The sequence below is a fragment of the Parambassis ranga genome, unplaced genomic scaffold (assembly GCF_900634625.1).
Source record: "Parambassis ranga unplaced genomic scaffold, fParRan2.1 scaffold_31_arrow_ctg1, whole genome shotgun sequence".
NCBI lineage: Eukaryota > Metazoa > Chordata > Actinopteri > Ambassidae > Parambassis > Parambassis ranga.
In genome coordinates this window covers 940,922-958,534 of record NW_021144801.1, presented here as the reverse complement: position 1 = coordinate 958,534, position 17,613 = coordinate 940,922, and the positions used below count along the sequence as shown (strand labels likewise).

Sequence of the window (17,613 nt, the reverse complement as noted above, 5' to 3'; positions counted from 1 at the left end):
ACATTCCCAGTGATGACCGAGGGGAGTACAGGTTTATAACATCTGATGGAACAACACGCAGCTCCGGCACGGGTTCCCCGTCATCTTCTCCTCCTTATGTCTCGAAGAATGTCGGGTCTCTCGCTGTGCAGCACCGCTGTGTCCCTGAGGGCTAACAGCTGATCCCCCGTGTAAACAATAGGGCCTCCACTGTGTGTCCACGGTTACTTGTGAAGCAAGGAGTGTAAAAAACTGAAAAAATACCAGAGCAAACTCCGTAATCTTTCCTTTGAGGACAACAATGTCCACATTTTAGACAGAGAGGAAAGGTGGTTTGAAAGAGGAGTCAAGGAAGCATCTATGTTAAGCTGGAAAAACCTTCCCTTAACAGAGGTGGTGGCCTCAGACATCATCTTTCTACCACATACAATGCAGTGATTCCATCCATTCCCAGGAAGTTTGCACATACAATAAGAACAAAGGGCTCTCAACCAGTCCCCCTCCGGCAGTCTCACAGTCGTTAGCCAGTCGTTAGACACACCTAGCCCAGGCAGCCATGGAAACATTTAGTGCTATTGTTTGTGAGTTTTACCCAGACCCACCCACTGAGGTCTGCAACCACATATAAACCATGTTTCCCCACCAAACAGTTAGAACTGATGAAGCTGCTTGGATGAGCAGCGAAACGTCTTCAAGAAAACTCTACAAGTCCAGACGCCTTGCTTCAATCTTCTCTACGTATTAACATATCATATTTTCACAGCAGTTTTAAGGTGTGTACATACTCCTAAAGGTTAAATTAATAATTTTTGTTGGTGCAGTAGTCAGCGCGCATATGAGAGATATTCTCACTAACATACTGCAATGTAGATGTCTTTGTTAAAAAAAGGACCATATTTCACTTGTTTCTGAGCAACCACAGCCGCAGTAGGCAGCGCGTCAGTCTCATAGTCTGAAAAGAGTAGTAGCCAGCACGTATACGAGACATATTGGCACTAACATGGGCACTGTATATGAAAAAAAGGCCTTAAACTTCCTGGTATTGTGTTCACAATGGTGGCATTGATCCCCAGCCTCTGTCACACAGTCTGTTCAGTGTGGGGCCCCTTAAGGTCTGTGTTCCACACATGCACAATGGGTAGGCAACCACCGGATTGTATAGTAAGCACTGACAGACACCTGCTTTTATGGTCATTTCCTCTGTAAATTAGCTTGTTGATGCTACTATGTAATATTATGTACCTGTAAATGGTGAGTGTGTGTACTCTTTATTCAATGCTGTCTCTAAAAGTTGTGCCCCGTGTGAGGGTTGAACTCACGACCTTCAGATTATGAGACTGACGCGCTGCCTACTGCGCCAACGAGGCCCAAAAAAAGGGACATATGGTCTTTTTTTTTTTTTTTTAAACAAAGATCTACAGCAGGGGTCTCAAACTCAACTTACCCGGGGGGCGATGGGGGTCGAGGCTGGGTGAGGCTGGGCCGCATCAAGTATTCCACAAAAAAGCATTCAGATATTCCAAAATACAACTGGTCCGATCTTCTCAATCTTCCAGGTCAGAATAGGGATGCAAATTATCGAGGAATTCATTAATCGTAAACTGATATGCAGCGATTTCCCCTCAGTTTCACTAAGATTAAAAGCTAAACATTGTTTACTAAATAAAAACTGCATGTCATATTCCTTAATGAGTGATTTGCTGTACCATTGGGGTCAAACAGGCTGGTTTGTTTGTAGGTGATTTTGTGTTTACAGATGCAGAGCTAGCAAATTTTAAAAAGGCTCTATCTACTTGCTAAAGGTAAGATTTGACCAGTCAAGGATTCTAATGACTACATAACACATCCTTTATTACATAAAGGTGTTGTAAACACATGTATTGAACAAATGCACTTCAGATAAAAAATCAAATCAGATAAAAATCATTGTGACATATATGTCACATCGGCCCTTTAGCCAAAAAATCGGTGAAAAAATGATGTGACATTATGATGAAACTCTCGAGGGTTAAAAGTCACTCCTTCGAGCCGGATTTGAACCAGCAACCTAAGGATTTCAGTTTTACTGTCTCACTACAGTCCTCCGCTCTACCATCTGAGCTATCGAAGGGTGGGCTGAGAAAGAAATGCCTGAGCACAGCCGAGCGTTCATAGTTGACTCAAACACGGGTCATCTGTGCTTGATTTGAAAGTCAGGATTGGATTTGTGTGTTCATAAAGACCTGAAAAAAATCAGACCAGATTTTCATCATCCTGGAATGTAGCTTAAGACTTTGTGGTAGTATGACCACTTTACATCTTGACCATACTAGAATAGAATAGAATAGAATAGAATAGAATAGAATATAGACTTTGAGGCAAGGCGTCTGGACTTGTAGAGTTTTCTTGAAGACGTTTCGCTGCTCATCCAAGCAGCTTCATCAGTTCTAACTGTTTGGTGGGAAACATGGTTTATATGTGGTTGCAGACCTCAGTGGGTGGGTCTGGGTCAAACTTAGAAACAATAGCACTAAATGTTTCCATAATTACCTGTGATGATCTGGCAGGTGTGTCTAACGACTGGCTAACGACTATGAAACTGTCGGAGGGGGACTGGTTGACAGCCCTTTGTTCTTGCTGTGAGTATGTGCAAACTTCCTGGGAATGGATGGAATCACTGCATTGTATGCTTCCTGGGGAAGCCACTCCATGCCTGTATGGACTCCCCAAGATTCACAAGGAAGGAGTCCCCCTCAGACCCATCGTCAGCAGCACAAACTCAGTCACATACAACATGGCTAAGCACTTGGCTGAACTCCTGACACCACTGGTAGGACTTTGTGAACAAGGTGGAGAAGATCCGAATGGACCCAGACGACACTATGGCCTCATTTGATGTCACCTCCCTGTTCACCTGCATCCCTACATCAGAAGCCACAGAGATGGTAAGGACGTGCCTCACACAAGACAGCACACTCAAGGAAAGACCCAACCTCACGCCAGACCACATCTGTGACCTGCTGGACCTCTGCCTGACCACCACTTATTTCCAGTACAATGGGAACTTTTACAGACAGAAGCACGGCTGTGCGATGGGATCATCTGTGTCTCCTATTGTGGCCAACCTCTACATGGAAGAAGTGGAGAGAAGAGCCTTGAGTTCCTTTTCTGGAACCACCCCCACCCACTGGTTTAGATATGTGGATGACACCTGGGTGACCAATGAAGTGCAACGGTTCACAGAACACATCAACGCATATTGGCACTAACATGGGCACTGTATATGAAAAAAAGGCCTTAAACTTCCTGGTATTGTGTTCACAATGGTGGCATTGATCCCCAGCCTCTGTCACACAGTCTGTTCAGTGTGGGGCCCCTTAAGGTCTGTGTTCCACACATGCACAATGGGTAGGCAACCACCGGATTGTATAGTAAGCACTGACAGACACCTGCTTTTATGGTCATTTCCTCTGTAAATTAGCTTGTTGATGCTACTATGTAATATTATGTACCTGTAAATGGTGAGTGTGTGTACTCTTTATTCAATGCTGTCTCTAAAAGTTGTGCCCCGTGTGAGGGTTGAACTCACGACCTTCAGATTATGAGACTGACGCGCTGCCTACTGCGCCAACGAGGCCCAAAAACTGGGACATATGGTCTTTTTTTTTTTTTTTTTAAACAAAGATCTACAGCAGGGGTCTCAAACTCAACTTACCCGGGGGGCGATGGGGGTCGAGGCTGGGTGAGGCTGGGCCACATCAAGTATTCCACAAAAAAGCATTCAGATATTCCAAAATACAACTGGTCCGATCTTCTCAATCTTCCAGGTCAGAATAGGGATGCAAATTATCGAGGAATTCATTAATCGTAAACTGATATGCAGCGATTTCCCCTCAGTTTCACTAAGATTAAAAGCTAAACATTGTTTACTAAATAAAAACTGCATGTCATATTCCTTAATGAGTGATTTGCTGTACCATTGGGGTCAAACAGGCTGGTTTGTTTGTAGGTGATTTTGTGTTTACAGATGCAGAGCTAGCAAATTTTAAAAAGGCTCTATCGACTTGCTAAAGGTAAGATTTGACCAGTCAAGGATTCTAATGACTACATAACACATCCTTTATTACATAAAGGTGTTGTAAACACATGTATTGAACAAATGCACTTCAGATAAAAAATCAAATCAGATAAAAATCATTGTGACATATATGTCACATCGGCCCTTTAGCCAAAAAATCGGTGAAAAATGATGTGACATTATGATGAAACTCTCGAGGGTTAAAAGTCACTCCTTCGAGCCGGATTTGAACCAGCATCCTAAGGATTTCAGTTTTACTGTCTCACTACAGTCCTCCGCTCTACCATCTGAGCTATCGAAGGGTGGGCTGAGAAAGAAATGCCCGAGCACAGCCGAGCGTTCATAGTTGACTCAAACACGGGTCATCTGTGCTTGATTTGAAAGTCAGGATTGGATTTGTGTGTTCATAAAGACCTGAAAAAAATCAGACCAGATTTTCATCATCCTGGAATGTAGCTTAAGACTTTGTGGTAGTATGACCACTTTACATCTTGACCATACTAGAATAGAATAGAATAGAATAGAATAGAATAGAATAGAATAGAACAGAATAGAATAGAATAGAATATAGACTTTGAGGCAAGGCGTCTGGACTTGTAGAGTTTTCTTGAAGACGTTTCGCTGCTCATCCAAGCAGCTTCATCAGTTCTAACTGTTTGGTGGGAAACATGGTTTATATGTGGTTGCAGACCTCAGTGGGTGGGTCTGGGTCAAACTTAGAAACAATAGCACTAAATGTTTCCATAATTACCTGTGATGATCTGGCAGGTGTGTCTAACGACTGGCTAACGACTATGAAACTGTCGGAGGGGGACTGGTTGACAGCCCTTTGTTCTTGCTGTGAGTATGTGCAAACTTCCTGGGAATGGATGGAATCACTGCATTGTATGTTTCCTGGGGAAGCCACTCCATGCCTGTATGGACTCCCCAAGATTCACAAGGAAGGAGTCCCCCTCAGACCCATCGTCAGCAGCACAAACTCAGTCACATACAACATGGCTAAGCACTTGGCTGAACTCCTGACACCACTGGTAGGACTTTGTGAACAAGGTGGAGAAGATCCGAATGGACCCAGACGACACTATGGCCTCATTTGATGTCACCTCCCTGTTCACCTGCATCCCTACATCAGAAGCCACAGAGATGGTAAGGACGTGCCTCACACAAGACAGCACACTCAAGGAAAGAACCAACCTCACGCCAGACCACATCTGTGACCTGCTGGACCTCTGCCTGACCACCACTTATTTCCAGTACAATGGGAACTTTTACAGACAGAAGCACGGCTGTGCGATGGGATCATCTGTGTCTCCTATTGTGGCCAACCTCTACATGGAAGAAGTGGAGAGAAGAGCCTTGAGTTCCTTTTCTGGAACCACCCCCACCCACTGGTTTAGATATGTGGATGACACCTGGGTGACCAATGAAGTGCAACGGTTCACAGAACACATCAACGCATATTGGCACTAACATGGGCACTGTATATGAAAAAAAGGCCTTAAACTTCCTGGTATTGTGTTCACAATGGTGGCATTGATCCCCAGCCTCTGTCACACAGTCTGTTCAGTGTGGGGCCCCTTAAGGTCTGTGTTCCACACATGCACAATGGGTAGGCAACCACCGGATTGTATAGTAAGCACTGACAGACACCTGCTTTTATGGTCATTTCCTCTGTAAATTAGCTTGTTGATGCTACTATGTAATATTATGTACCTGTAAATGGTGAGTGTGTGTACTCTTTATTCAATGCTGTCTCTAAAAGTTGTGCCCCGTGTGAGGGTTGAACTCACGACCTTCAGATTATGAGACTGACGCGCTGCCTACTGCGCCAACGAGGCCCAAAAACTGGGACATATGGTCTTTTTTTTTTTTTTTTTAAACAAAGATCTACAGCAGGGGTCTCAAACTCAACTTACCCGGGGGGCGATGGGGGTCGAGGCTGGGTGAGGCTGGGCCACATCAAGTATTCCACAAAAAAGCATTCAGATATTCCAAAATACAACTGGTCCGATCTTCTCAATCTTCCAGGTCAGAATAGGGATGCAAATTATCGAGGAATTCATTAATCGTAAACTGATATGCAGCGATTTCCCCTCAGTTTCACTAAGATTAAAAGCTAAACATTGTTTACTAAATAAAAACTGCATGTCATATTCCTTAATGAGTGATTTGCTGTACCATTGGGGTCAAACAGGCTGGTTTGTTTGTAGGTGATTTTGTGTTTACAGATGCAGAGCTAGCAAATTTTAAAAAGGCTCTATCGACTTGCTAAAGGTAAGATTTGACCAGTCAAGGATTCTAATGACTACATAACACATCCTTTATTACATAAAGGTGTTGTAAACACATGTATTGAACAAATGCACTTCAGATAAAAAATCAAATCAGATAAAAATCATTGTGACATATATGTCACATCGGCCCTTTAGCCAAAAAATCGGTGAAAAATGATGTGACATTATGATGAAACTCTCGAGGGTTAAAAGTCACTCCTTCGAGCCGGATTTGAACCAGCAACCTAAGGATTTCAGTTTTACTGTCTCACTACAGTCCTCCGCTCTACCATCTGAGCTATCGAAGGGTGGGCTGAGAAAGAAATGCCTGAGCACAGCCGAGCGTTCATAGTTGACTCAAACACGGGTCATCTGTGCTTGATTTGAAAGTCAGGATTGGATTTGTGTGTTCATAAAGACCTGAAAAAAATCAGACCAGATTTTCATCATCCTGGAATGTAGCTTAAGACTTTGTGGTAGTATGACCACTTTACATCTTGACCATACTAGAATAGAATAGAATAGAATAGAATAGAATAGAATAGAATAGAATAGAACAGAATAGAATAGAATATAGACTTTGAGGCAAGGCGTCTGGACTTGTAGAGTTTTCTTGAAGACGTTTCGCTGCTCATCCAAGCAGCTTCATCAGTTCTAACTGTTTGGTGGGAAACATGGTTTATATGTGGTTGCAGACCTCAGTGGGTGGGTCTGGGTCAAACTTAGAAACAATAGCACTAAATGTTTCCATAATTACCTGTGATGATCTGGCAGGTGTGTCTAACGACTGGCTAACGACTATGAAACTGTCGGAGGGGGACTGGTTGACAGCCCTTTGTTCTTGCTGTGAGTATGTGCAAACTTCCTGGGAATGGATGGAATCACTGCATTGTATGTTTCCTGGGGAAGCCACTCCATGCCTGTATGGACTCCCCAAGATTCACAAGGAAGGAGTCCCCCTCAGACCCATCGTCAGCAGCACAAACTCAGTCACATACAACATGGCTAAGCACTTGGCTGAACTCCTGACACCACTGGTAGGACTTTGTGAACAAGGTGGAGAAGATCCGAATGGACCCAGACGACACTATGGCCTCATTTGATGTCACCTCCCTGTTCACCTGCATCCCTACATCAGAAGCCACAGAGATGGTAAGGACGTGCCTCACACAAGACAGCACACTCAAGGAAAGAACCAACCTCACGCCAGACCACATCTGTGACCTGCTGGACCTCTGCCTGACCACCACTTATTTCCAGTACAATGGGAACTTTTACAGACAGAAGCACGGCTGTGCGATGGGATCATCTGTGTCTCCTATTGTGGCCAACCTCTATATGGAAGAAGTGGAGAGAAGAGCCTTGAGTTCCTTTTCTGGAACCACCCCCACCCACTGGTTTAGATATGTGGATGACACCTGGGTGACCAATGAAGTGCAACGGTTCACAGAACACATCAACGCATATTGGCACTAACATGGGCACTGTATATGAAAAAAAGGCCTTAAACTTCCTGGTATTGTGTTCACAATGGTGGCATTGATCCCCAGCCTCTGTCACACAGTCTGTTCAGTGTGGGGCCCCTTAAGGTCTGTGTTCCACACATGCACAATGGGTAGGCAACCACCGGATTGTATAGTAAGCACTGACAGACACCTGCTTTTATGGTCATTTCCTCTGTAAATTAGCTTGTTGATGCTACTATGTAATATTATGTACCTGTAAATGGTGAGTGTGTGTACTCTTTATTCAATGCTGTCTCTAAAAGTTGTGCCCCGTGTGAGGGTTGAACTCACGACCTTCAGATTATGAGACTGACGCGCTGCCTACTGCGCCAACGAGGCCCAAAAACTGGGACATATGGTCTTTTTTTTTTTTTTTTAAACAAAGATCTACAGCAGGGGTCTCAAACTCAACTTACCCGGGGGGCGATGGGGGTCGAGGCTGGGTGAGGCTGGGCCACATCAAGTATTCCACAAAAAAGCATTCAGATATTCCAAAATACAACTGGTCCGATCTTCTCAATCTTCCAGGTCAGAATAGGGATGCAAATTATCGAGGAATTCATTAATCGTAAACTGATATGCAGCGATTTCCCCTCAGTTTCACTAAGATTAAAAGCTAAACATTGTTTACTAAATAAAAACTGCATGTCATATTCCTTAATGAGTGATTTGCTGTACCATTGGGGTCAAACAGGCTGGTTTGTTTGTAGGTGATTTTGTGTTTACAGATGCAGAGCTAGCAAATTTTAAAAAGGCTCTATCGACTTGCTAAAGGTAAGATTTGACCAGTCAAGGATTCTAATGACTACATAACACATCCTTTATTACATAAAGGTGTTGTAAACACATGTATTGAACAAATGCACTTCAGATAAAAAATCAAATCAGATAAAAATCATTGTGACATATATGTCACATCGGCCCTTTAGCCAAAAAATCGGTGAAAAATGATGTGACATTATGATGAAACTCTCGAGGGTTAAAAGTCACTCCTTCGAGCCGGATTTGAACCAGCAACCTAAGGATTTCAGTTTTACTGTCTCACTACAGTCCTCCGCTCTACCATCTGAGCTATCGAAGGGTGGGCTGAGAAAGAAATGCCCGAGCACAGCCGAGCGTTCATAGTTGACTCAAACACGGGTCATCTGTGCTTGATTTGAAAGTCAGGATTGGATTTGTGTGTTCATAAAGACCTGAAAAAAATCAGACCAGATTTTCATCATCCTGGAATGTAGCTTAAGACTTTGTGGTAGTATGACCACTTTACATCTTGACCATACTAGAATAGAATAGAATAGAATAGAATATATACTTTGATACTCTCACAACGCTCCTCAAGGTAAAACGTCTCTAAGATGTCAAACTTGTGCAAAATATTGTCCATAACCAGATCAAATCGATTATTTTTGCGATTATTCAAGTACTCGGATCACGCGTAAATGTCATCGTTTTCCCAATAGAAACAGCTGCAGCGTCAATGCTTCAGTCTAGGGCTGGGCGATAAAAATGATAACGATAATTATCGCGATATAACTTTTTTCAATAACAATATGACAAAAGTTCGATAATGCTCAATAAATGTGTACACGTTGTGTGACGCTGCACATGCGCATTGCATGCTGGGCTCTCGAGTGCTACATGTGGAGCTGCACCGTCACTGTGAGGAGCTGTGACTTGGAGGAGTGGTGAGAGAAAAATTAACGGCACAGACAACGTGGAAGACACAAAACGTCTGTAGTGTGGAGATATTTTGGCTGTTTTGTTTTTGTTTGTTTAAATTATACCTAAAGCACTTAGACCTTGCACATGCAGCCACGCTACTTTTTTATGTTTTATAACATTATGTGTTTTATTATTATGTGTTTTATAATATTCGAAGTCGACAAAAGCATGTTTTACAAAGTCGCTTACGGTTCAACTTTTGTTTTCTCCAAAAAGAGGACACTTTAGGCTTTCTATTAGTATACTCCGCCATGTCTCTGTCTTGTTTACAGGCTGTGTCTATGGGAAAGTCAGTGTCCAATCGGACGATGGAACAAGATCACAAGGTGCTCAAACTCCAATTGTAGAGCTTTCCGCTCTCACATGGTATATCAAAGATGGTTGATTCGACAGGAGACGTATCACCCCTGACTAGCTGGGTCGTCTACACGGTTGAAAAGCAGCTCTGAATGCAATAATAGATGCGTAGCCGACCGTTATCTCAGCTGGAATGTCATCAAAGTCAATAGAGCGAATCGCACATTTTTTGCTTATAGTGTAATAAATTTGTATGGGTTATGGTTCTACTTTTTAGTACAAAGATATAGCATGTAATATTGATTTTATGGAGATTTTATTAAGAGATATACACCTTAGTTTTTTGAAGAATTGGTCATGTCATGTTTTGACAAATAAAGAGAAGCTTAACACCACAATTAACCATCTGGTTTCTATAAACTGTTCTCCTCTAAATGTGAAATAAATATAGATTTTACTTATCGTGTTAATTATCGATATCGACTGATATGGAAATAAATTATCATGATACATTTTTTGCCATATCGCTCAGCCCTACTTCACACCGCAACCTCCTCCATACCCGGCGCCAAAACCGTGTGTCTATGTGTCCGACCTGCAAACTGCTCACTCGCGTTTCGAACCCAGGACCTCTTGAACCCAAAACACTGATCATCCCACTGCACCACAAGAGAATCATTCTCAATGATGTCACTAACGAGTCGTCGAATGCTAAATTAGTTATCAATGCATTTTGCATTGGAATATTACTCGAGTAATTGTTGCAGCCCTAAAAAAAGTACATCATAGATATTTTCTATCAACCACAATGGTATTTGAGATGTTAGTATTAGTATTAGTATTAAATAACAATGTTGGTGATATAGCAGTATACAAAAGGGGTACTGGGAAACTCACTCTAAGCTTGAACTTGAAAACTTGAGAGCTCTGCTTTGTGTCCATTTGTTCCTCCAGTTCTCCCTCAACAACATGACTGTAAGGAGAAAGAGATCCTGTCTGACCAGCAGCTCTGTAACCAGAAAAAAAAATCCAGTCTGGACCATTTTGCACCGTTTGTCATCCAATACAAAGAAGAGCTCAACCATCAGGACCCACTGCTGACACCTGAGATAAAGTTACACAGAACAGGTATGCGAAACTGCAAACAAGCAGTGAATCCAGTGACTCATGCAGGATCCTATTCAGTTCTGTGCAACGTTTATATTAAGCTTAATGATCAAAACTGTGAAACATGTTTTCTTGTTCTAACCCTTTAGATCTCACTCAACAACACAATTTTAAGAAGAAAGAGCTGATTCTAGCTGACCAGCAGCTCTGTAACCAGAACAGGAACAGCAGCCTGGATTGGGAGGAACCAGAACTCCCACAGGTTAGAAAGGAACCGCATGTTCTCTCCAGCAGTCATGAGGAAGAGCAGCATGAACCGAGAGAGGAGACTGAGCCCTCTATATTGACTGTTGCTAATGAAAGGAACTATATTGAACTAGAACCAAGCTGTGACAGGATTGTCTCTCACAACTCTCCTCCAGGAAAAAAATCTGTAAAATGTAAACCTGGTAGAAAAGGTGAGAAGCCATTTTCTTGCAGCACATGTGGCAAATGCTTTTGTCGAAATCATGACTTAGCTATTCACATGAGAACCCACACAGGTGAGAAACCACATTGTTGCAAAACATGTGGGAAATGTTTTACTCAAAATGGTAGTTTAACTGCCCACATGAGAACCCACACAGGTGAGAAACCACATTCTTGCAAAACATGTGGGAAATGTTTTACTCAAAATGGTAGTTTAACTGTCCACATGAGAACCCACACAGGTGAGAAACCACATTCTTGCAAAAACATGTGGGAAATGCTTTACTCAAAATGGTAGTTTAACTGCCCACATGAGAACCCACATAGGTGAGAAACCATTTTCTTGCAAAACATGTGACAAATGTTTCAGTCAAAAAAGTAACTTAACTTTCCATATGAGAACTCACAGATGAGAAGCCATTTTCTTGCAAATTATGGTGGAAATGTTTTAGACAAAATAGTGTTTTAACTGTCCACAAGAGAACCCACACAAATAAGTCAAGTGTTTGCCAAACAGGTGTGACCAACTGAACTATTTGTTTAATGTTCTTTGGTAGGTTTTATTTCTGTGTACTATTGAATGTGAACTGACAGCTGAGATCTGTCATGTTGATTTGTGTGTATGTCGAAAAAACATTTTTTTATGCAACCAGTTCAATGAATTGGTTTCCTGAATGAATTGTTAAATAATTTATATAAAACTATGTTTTTTTTTATTTTAGATACTTTAGTAATCCCAGAGGGAAATTCTTTAAGGCTGCTGCCAAGCAGTGTCATACAATGACTAGCAAGGTGCGCCACAGGCTAGGGTGAAGTGTCTTGCCCAAAGACACACAACATTGACTTTAGGGAGGAGTTGGGATTGAACCACCAACCTTCCGGTTATTGGACAACCCTGCTATACCACTGTGGCGCTGCTGCCCCGAAAACACAAAGGCACTGCTGGGACATGTTCAATCAATTGTACTGCATTTCTGCAGTATCATTTCCTTAACATAGCATGTAACACTTGATAGCCCTGATTGTCTGTAGACAGTTGTCAATTAATAAATTCAAATTAATTCTATAAAACCTGACTTATTTTTCTACGAAGGTTTGAATTTTGAGACTGTTTAAACAAGAGAGAAAAGTGTGACAATGTGCTGCTATGTGGTGGCAGGGCAGCAAGTAGGTGGGCCCTGGTAAGAAAAAGAGGGGCTGCCCAGCTGTAGCAGTGGTGTAAAACAGCTGACCCTGGCGAGACAGGGGGCTAACCCAGGCACAAGTAGGCACACACACGGCCAGGTGCCATGGATGGACAGTGGCAGAAGATTAAAAGATGAGTAGCAGTCAAGGAGGGGCTTGATGGCTTTAGAAGGAAGGGATTATGCCTTGTTTTTGCAACCGGTTGCTGACTCAGGTCTTCTCGTATCATTTTTGATCTGCAATAAAGACTCTGACTCTGAGTTTGCCTGTCTACAGTTGTCTTTGAGACTGTTGGTTTTGTAGATGTGAGCTTTATTGACCTCAGTTCTCATATTTCAAAAGAATGTACAGAACAACAACAATTTGTTATATCTTCCATCATTATTTCAGGTGAGGGAAATGAGGAAATAGTTCTTAGAAACGACACAATTTATTAGCCTCTGTCTAGCAACTTGGCAGAGCTCAACTCATCCTCATACAGGGGCATACTCAACATTACATGCTTACGTACAACGTAACTATGGTTACCCGTAGGGACCAAAATACATAACAATTTGGACTACTGGTAAATGATGGCTTTAGAGGACCTGCACAGCTCAGCTGAAATCATTCAGACCTCAGTGCTACATATGATGGTATCATTTGATGGACTGTGTAGTCCTGTTTGGATGTCAGATTTTATAAGGTCCATAGCTTCTGTTTTACAATGTGTTATTTTTGGCCCACAAGCTAAACAGAACCAGAAGTGCAAAAATTGACTGATGAAAATGATATTGAGCATTTCCTTACCTCTTTTCACATCTGACAACATCATTTCACAGACACTTTGTGATGAAATGACGTCAGCACAGTGTGTGTAGTGTGTACTTGTAACATCAGCTAGACCCATGTAGAAGGCAGATGTGGACTTTTGTTCAATAAGTGTCTTTGACTGCGGAGATTTTCAAACAGGTCTCTGAATAATAGGAGGAGGATCCTGCTGTGAGCTCCACTGGAGACACTGCTGCTGCTTCTTACTTCTTGGACCACCCGTTATTAATACATTGTGTTGAACAGGTGTACATAATAAAGTGTCTGCTGGGTGTAATGTTGTTATTACTCCCATCAGTGTTTTACAAAATCTTCTCATATGTCCTGTTTATTTCTGTTACCAAAAAAGAGTCCAAACAAAACAACAGTGTGTTTGGGATGTCTCACAGCTTGTTCTCCTCCTCTGAGCACAACTTTTTTTCTGGGGTCATATTTAAATACTGTTGTGTAATTGGTCAGAATTTTGAAAAGTGTGTAGTGATTGGAGAAAAGTGGAAAAGCCTCTCCACTAACTGAGAATCCACACAGGTCAAACAGTACTGTCTGCCAGACCTGTGGTTCAGTCTATTATCATGCTAGGCGCACGTACACGCCCACCTCTGAACATTATCAGCTCGTTACACATTAAGGAAACTGGTGTTTGGGCAAAAAAGCAAAACCATGGAATCATGAATAGTATCAACAAATCTTCCTCCTCCTCCTGAAATGACTGCAAACCTGATGCTCCGCTTCTTTGTCTCCAGGAGTCCTAATTCAAAGGGACTGTTTTCATTTGTTGATGTTTACATGTAGAATGTGTGATTTATGATGCTGCTGCTCAGATGTTTTCATGATGTTTTACCACGATTAAAGAACACGGTGATGTAGTGACTTGTTATATTTAATGTAAGTACTAAATGGTATTAAATACTAAAGTGTGGAATGAGAAGAGACTCATGTGTCTGCATGTCAGTAACACAAAAGAACAGCTTAGCAGAACGGTTGTCATGTGATTGAGGTTTGACTGAGAGCTCGTTCGTTCGAATCAATGAATTGCTAAGAATGTGAATCAAATAAATGAATTTTGGAAAACAGTATTTTCTTTAAATACACAGCAAAAATAAACAAATAGCATGCAGACATGAAAGAAATGACACACTGCTGTGACAATGGCAAAGCAGTGAGCCCCCTGCTGGTGATCAGCTGCATGTACCAGAAGCAGAGGAGGATCCGACTGTCTGACCTCTGATTCTTCTGTCAGCATCAGACACATCACAGTTTGATCAGTTTTCAGATCACACACAGCAGCATCAGTAACACTGAGCAGACATTACACACTCCATCAAACACACACACACACTGCTCACTTATAACAGGGATAATAAGTTAAGTTCTTTACAATAAATTCACATTCACATGTTATTATCACTTCACACATGGCACAGTATATATGGCAGAGAGTTAAAGGTGGAATATGTAGTCAGAGTTAATACCAAATATTGACACTAGGTGGCAGCACTTCAGCCTCCATCCACTGCTGCACTACCAGCACCACTCTCAGTGCTTTTTGTTTCCATTGACTGTACAACATGATTCAATCCATGTTATTTATATGACAAACTATGTGTAGTGTTTCTATGTGTGTAGCTGACATGTTGCTCAGCTTCCATTGGACACATATACTAGATGGAAGCTGCAGCAGGATTGGCTGATGACTGATCACAGGTGTGAACAATCAGCCGGTGACGAGTGGAGCAGGAGCAGCTGCCCATGCTGCAGAGACACAAACAGCAGCAGCACTCTGTGACCCATGTCCACTCTGTGTGTCCTCCAGACAGTCTCAAGATTAAGATTAAGAAACCTTTATTAGTCCCACAATGGGGAAATTGCATTTTTGCAACAGCAGGTACAGACAGCAAAGGATAAGTTAAGAAAAGATATATATGATAAAATAAACTACCAATAAAATATAGAATAGAATCATCAACAGTTTACATATGAACAGTTGTTGCACAGGTGAGTGGAGGGAGAAGTGGTCTGTAAGAAAACTGTACATAGTGCATCAGAAACTAAATAAATAATGTGTTGTACACTGTGGTGTGTGAATATTGCTCCTATCAGAAGTGGTTATTATACAGTCTGACAGCAGCAGAGGTTGTGTGTAATGACGCGGCTCACCAGCAGAGGGCGGGTGACGGAGCAACAAGCAGAAACTACAGAGGAGAAGAGACACAACAAAGATCAGAACAGACACACTCAGCTCTTCTCTCTGAGACCATGATGATACTGTCACATATCATCACTGCACATGTTTTTGGCTGCACGTCTGGAAATGAGAGGAGACAGAACATTATCATACATGTTGCATAAGTAAAGTCACATGACATGCACCACTGTAAATAAAGGAAACCACATCCAAGACACTTAGAGCACAGAGCCCAAGAAATAATATAATCTAAAGGTCACAAGACACAAGACGAACAGAACAGAACAGAACAAATACTTTATTTATCCCAAACTGGGAAATGTTTTCTATTGCAGCAGCAATGTACAGGGTCAGTATCATCCTATCTGCTGGTAAAAGTCTTTCTCCCCGTCGGGGAATCGAACCCCGGTCTTCCGCGTGACAGGCGGAGATACTATCCACTATACTAACGAGGAATGCTGACAAGCACCATCTGTCATAGCAGCAGCCACCTGGTGCGGTCATGTGTCAGCTGGGGTGTGACGGAGTGGCTACGTCAGTAACTGTGGGCAGACTGCAGGTGTGTGTGCACCCAGACACACACAGGTCCCAGCTGAGAGCAGCCGGACCTTCCTGTCCTCCTGTCCATCACTGTCCAAGGTGAACCGACACCACCAGACCACAGGGCCATTATTTATTTAGCAGGAAAGAAGAAGATGCTCTGCAGCATTCAGGTGTGTTAACACAGTGCAGAGAGAGGAAGACATGAACAATGGTGTCAGAGCAGCAGCTGTTGCTGCATCAACCTGGAAATCAAACTGTTTATATATATGCACAAACTGTACGTTCATAAGTCACATGACATGCACACTGTAAATAAAGGAAACCACATATTTTTAAGACTCTTAGAACACAGACAGAAGTATGAATTATATATGGTTACAATCAAAAATAACTGAATGCAAATAAATGATTTTGTGGAATTTAAATCAAAACCTAAAAACACCAGAATCAGCAAATCACATGTTTGCATTACAGTGGTCCCTCCTATAACCAGTTCACCTCTCACCTTGTTTTTCTCTTACAGCTCATTGAGTTCTGGTCCGGATAGTCCGTAGACCAGTGTCAGTCCATCTCCAGAATGCAGAATGCTGCTGAAAACAGGTTTGATCTTTGGTTTCATTCTGTAATACTGGACTTATTTCCTATGAAGGTTTGAACTCTGACAGTGTTTAAACAGAGAGAACGGAGTTTAAAGTGTGCAGTGAGGGGTTCACAGCCTTAAAGCATCTAGAATAATCAAACATGGAGCTGACTACTTCCAGAGCTCCGCTGTCATGGCTCTGCAGGAGGCCAGCACCTGGTCGGCCTGTTCGAGGACACCAACCTGTGCGCCATCCACGCCAAGAGGCTCACCATCACGCCCAAAGACATCCAGCTGGCCCGCTGCATCCACGGAGAGAGAGCTTGAAGTGTCCGCGGCTCCTCAAACCACAGCGGCTCTTTAAGAGCCACCTCAGTGTCCTCTAAAGAGCGGCTCCTCATCCTCTGCCTCTGCTGCTCATCACTCTGTCTGATGCACAGAATAATCAGTCTCTTCTGAAATAAATATCATCTTTTATCTTTTGTAAGATGCAGTGTAATAATACACATGTTGAACTCTTCAAGATGAATAATGGTCCGTCTCAGGGACATTTATTTATTGGTTGGTTCAAGGATGTAATATCAAACTGACACCGAGGAATATTTAACAGGAAACTATAATAAATGTTTTACAATAAATACATAATATCATTTATAAATAGCTTTAATAAGTATAGGTTTATTATGTGTAAAAGCATGATGACCTATGGAATGATAACACTAAAAAACTCTGCTGCTCCAGGAACGGTACAGGCGGTGACTCCTGCAGTCCGCCATCAGACTCATCATGTAATTTAACCACAGGGATTAATAAAGTCATTCTTGAAAATATTCATGTATTGTTTCTATAGTTTTATATGTTTAGTAAATATAGGTTTATCACTGCTTTAGTATATAAGTAAA

The 17,613-nt window shown here is 42.1% G+C and overlaps 5 non-coding genes across 5 annotated transcripts; all 5 read right to left on the bottom strand.

Moving 5' to 3' along the window:
• Positions 1 to 1,273: 1,273 nt before the first annotated feature.
• On the bottom strand, positions 1,274 to 1,346 carry trnam-cau (transfer RNA methionine (anticodon CAU)). Its single transcript has one exon. It is a non-coding gene; the product is annotated as a tRNA-Met (tRNA).
• Positions 1,347 to 3,522: 2,176 nt separating this feature from the next.
• On the bottom strand, positions 3,523 to 3,595 carry trnam-cau (transfer RNA methionine (anticodon CAU)). The gene has a single exon. It is a non-coding gene; the product is annotated as a tRNA-Met (tRNA).
• A 2,206-nt stretch (positions 3,596 to 5,801) lies between these two features.
• trnam-cau (transfer RNA methionine (anticodon CAU)) lies at positions 5,802 to 5,874 on the bottom strand. The gene has a single exon. It is a non-coding gene; the product is annotated as a tRNA-Met (tRNA).
• A 2,206-nt stretch (positions 5,875 to 8,080) lies between these two features.
• trnam-cau (transfer RNA methionine (anticodon CAU)) lies at positions 8,081 to 8,153 on the bottom strand. Its single transcript has one exon. It is a non-coding gene; the product is annotated as a tRNA-Met (tRNA).
• Positions 8,154 to 15,971: 7,818 nt separating this feature from the next.
• Positions 15,972 to 16,043, bottom strand: trnad-guc (transfer RNA aspartic acid (anticodon GUC)). Its single transcript has one exon. It is a non-coding gene; the product is annotated as a tRNA-Asp (tRNA).
• Positions 16,044 to 17,613: the final 1,570 nt, after the last annotated feature.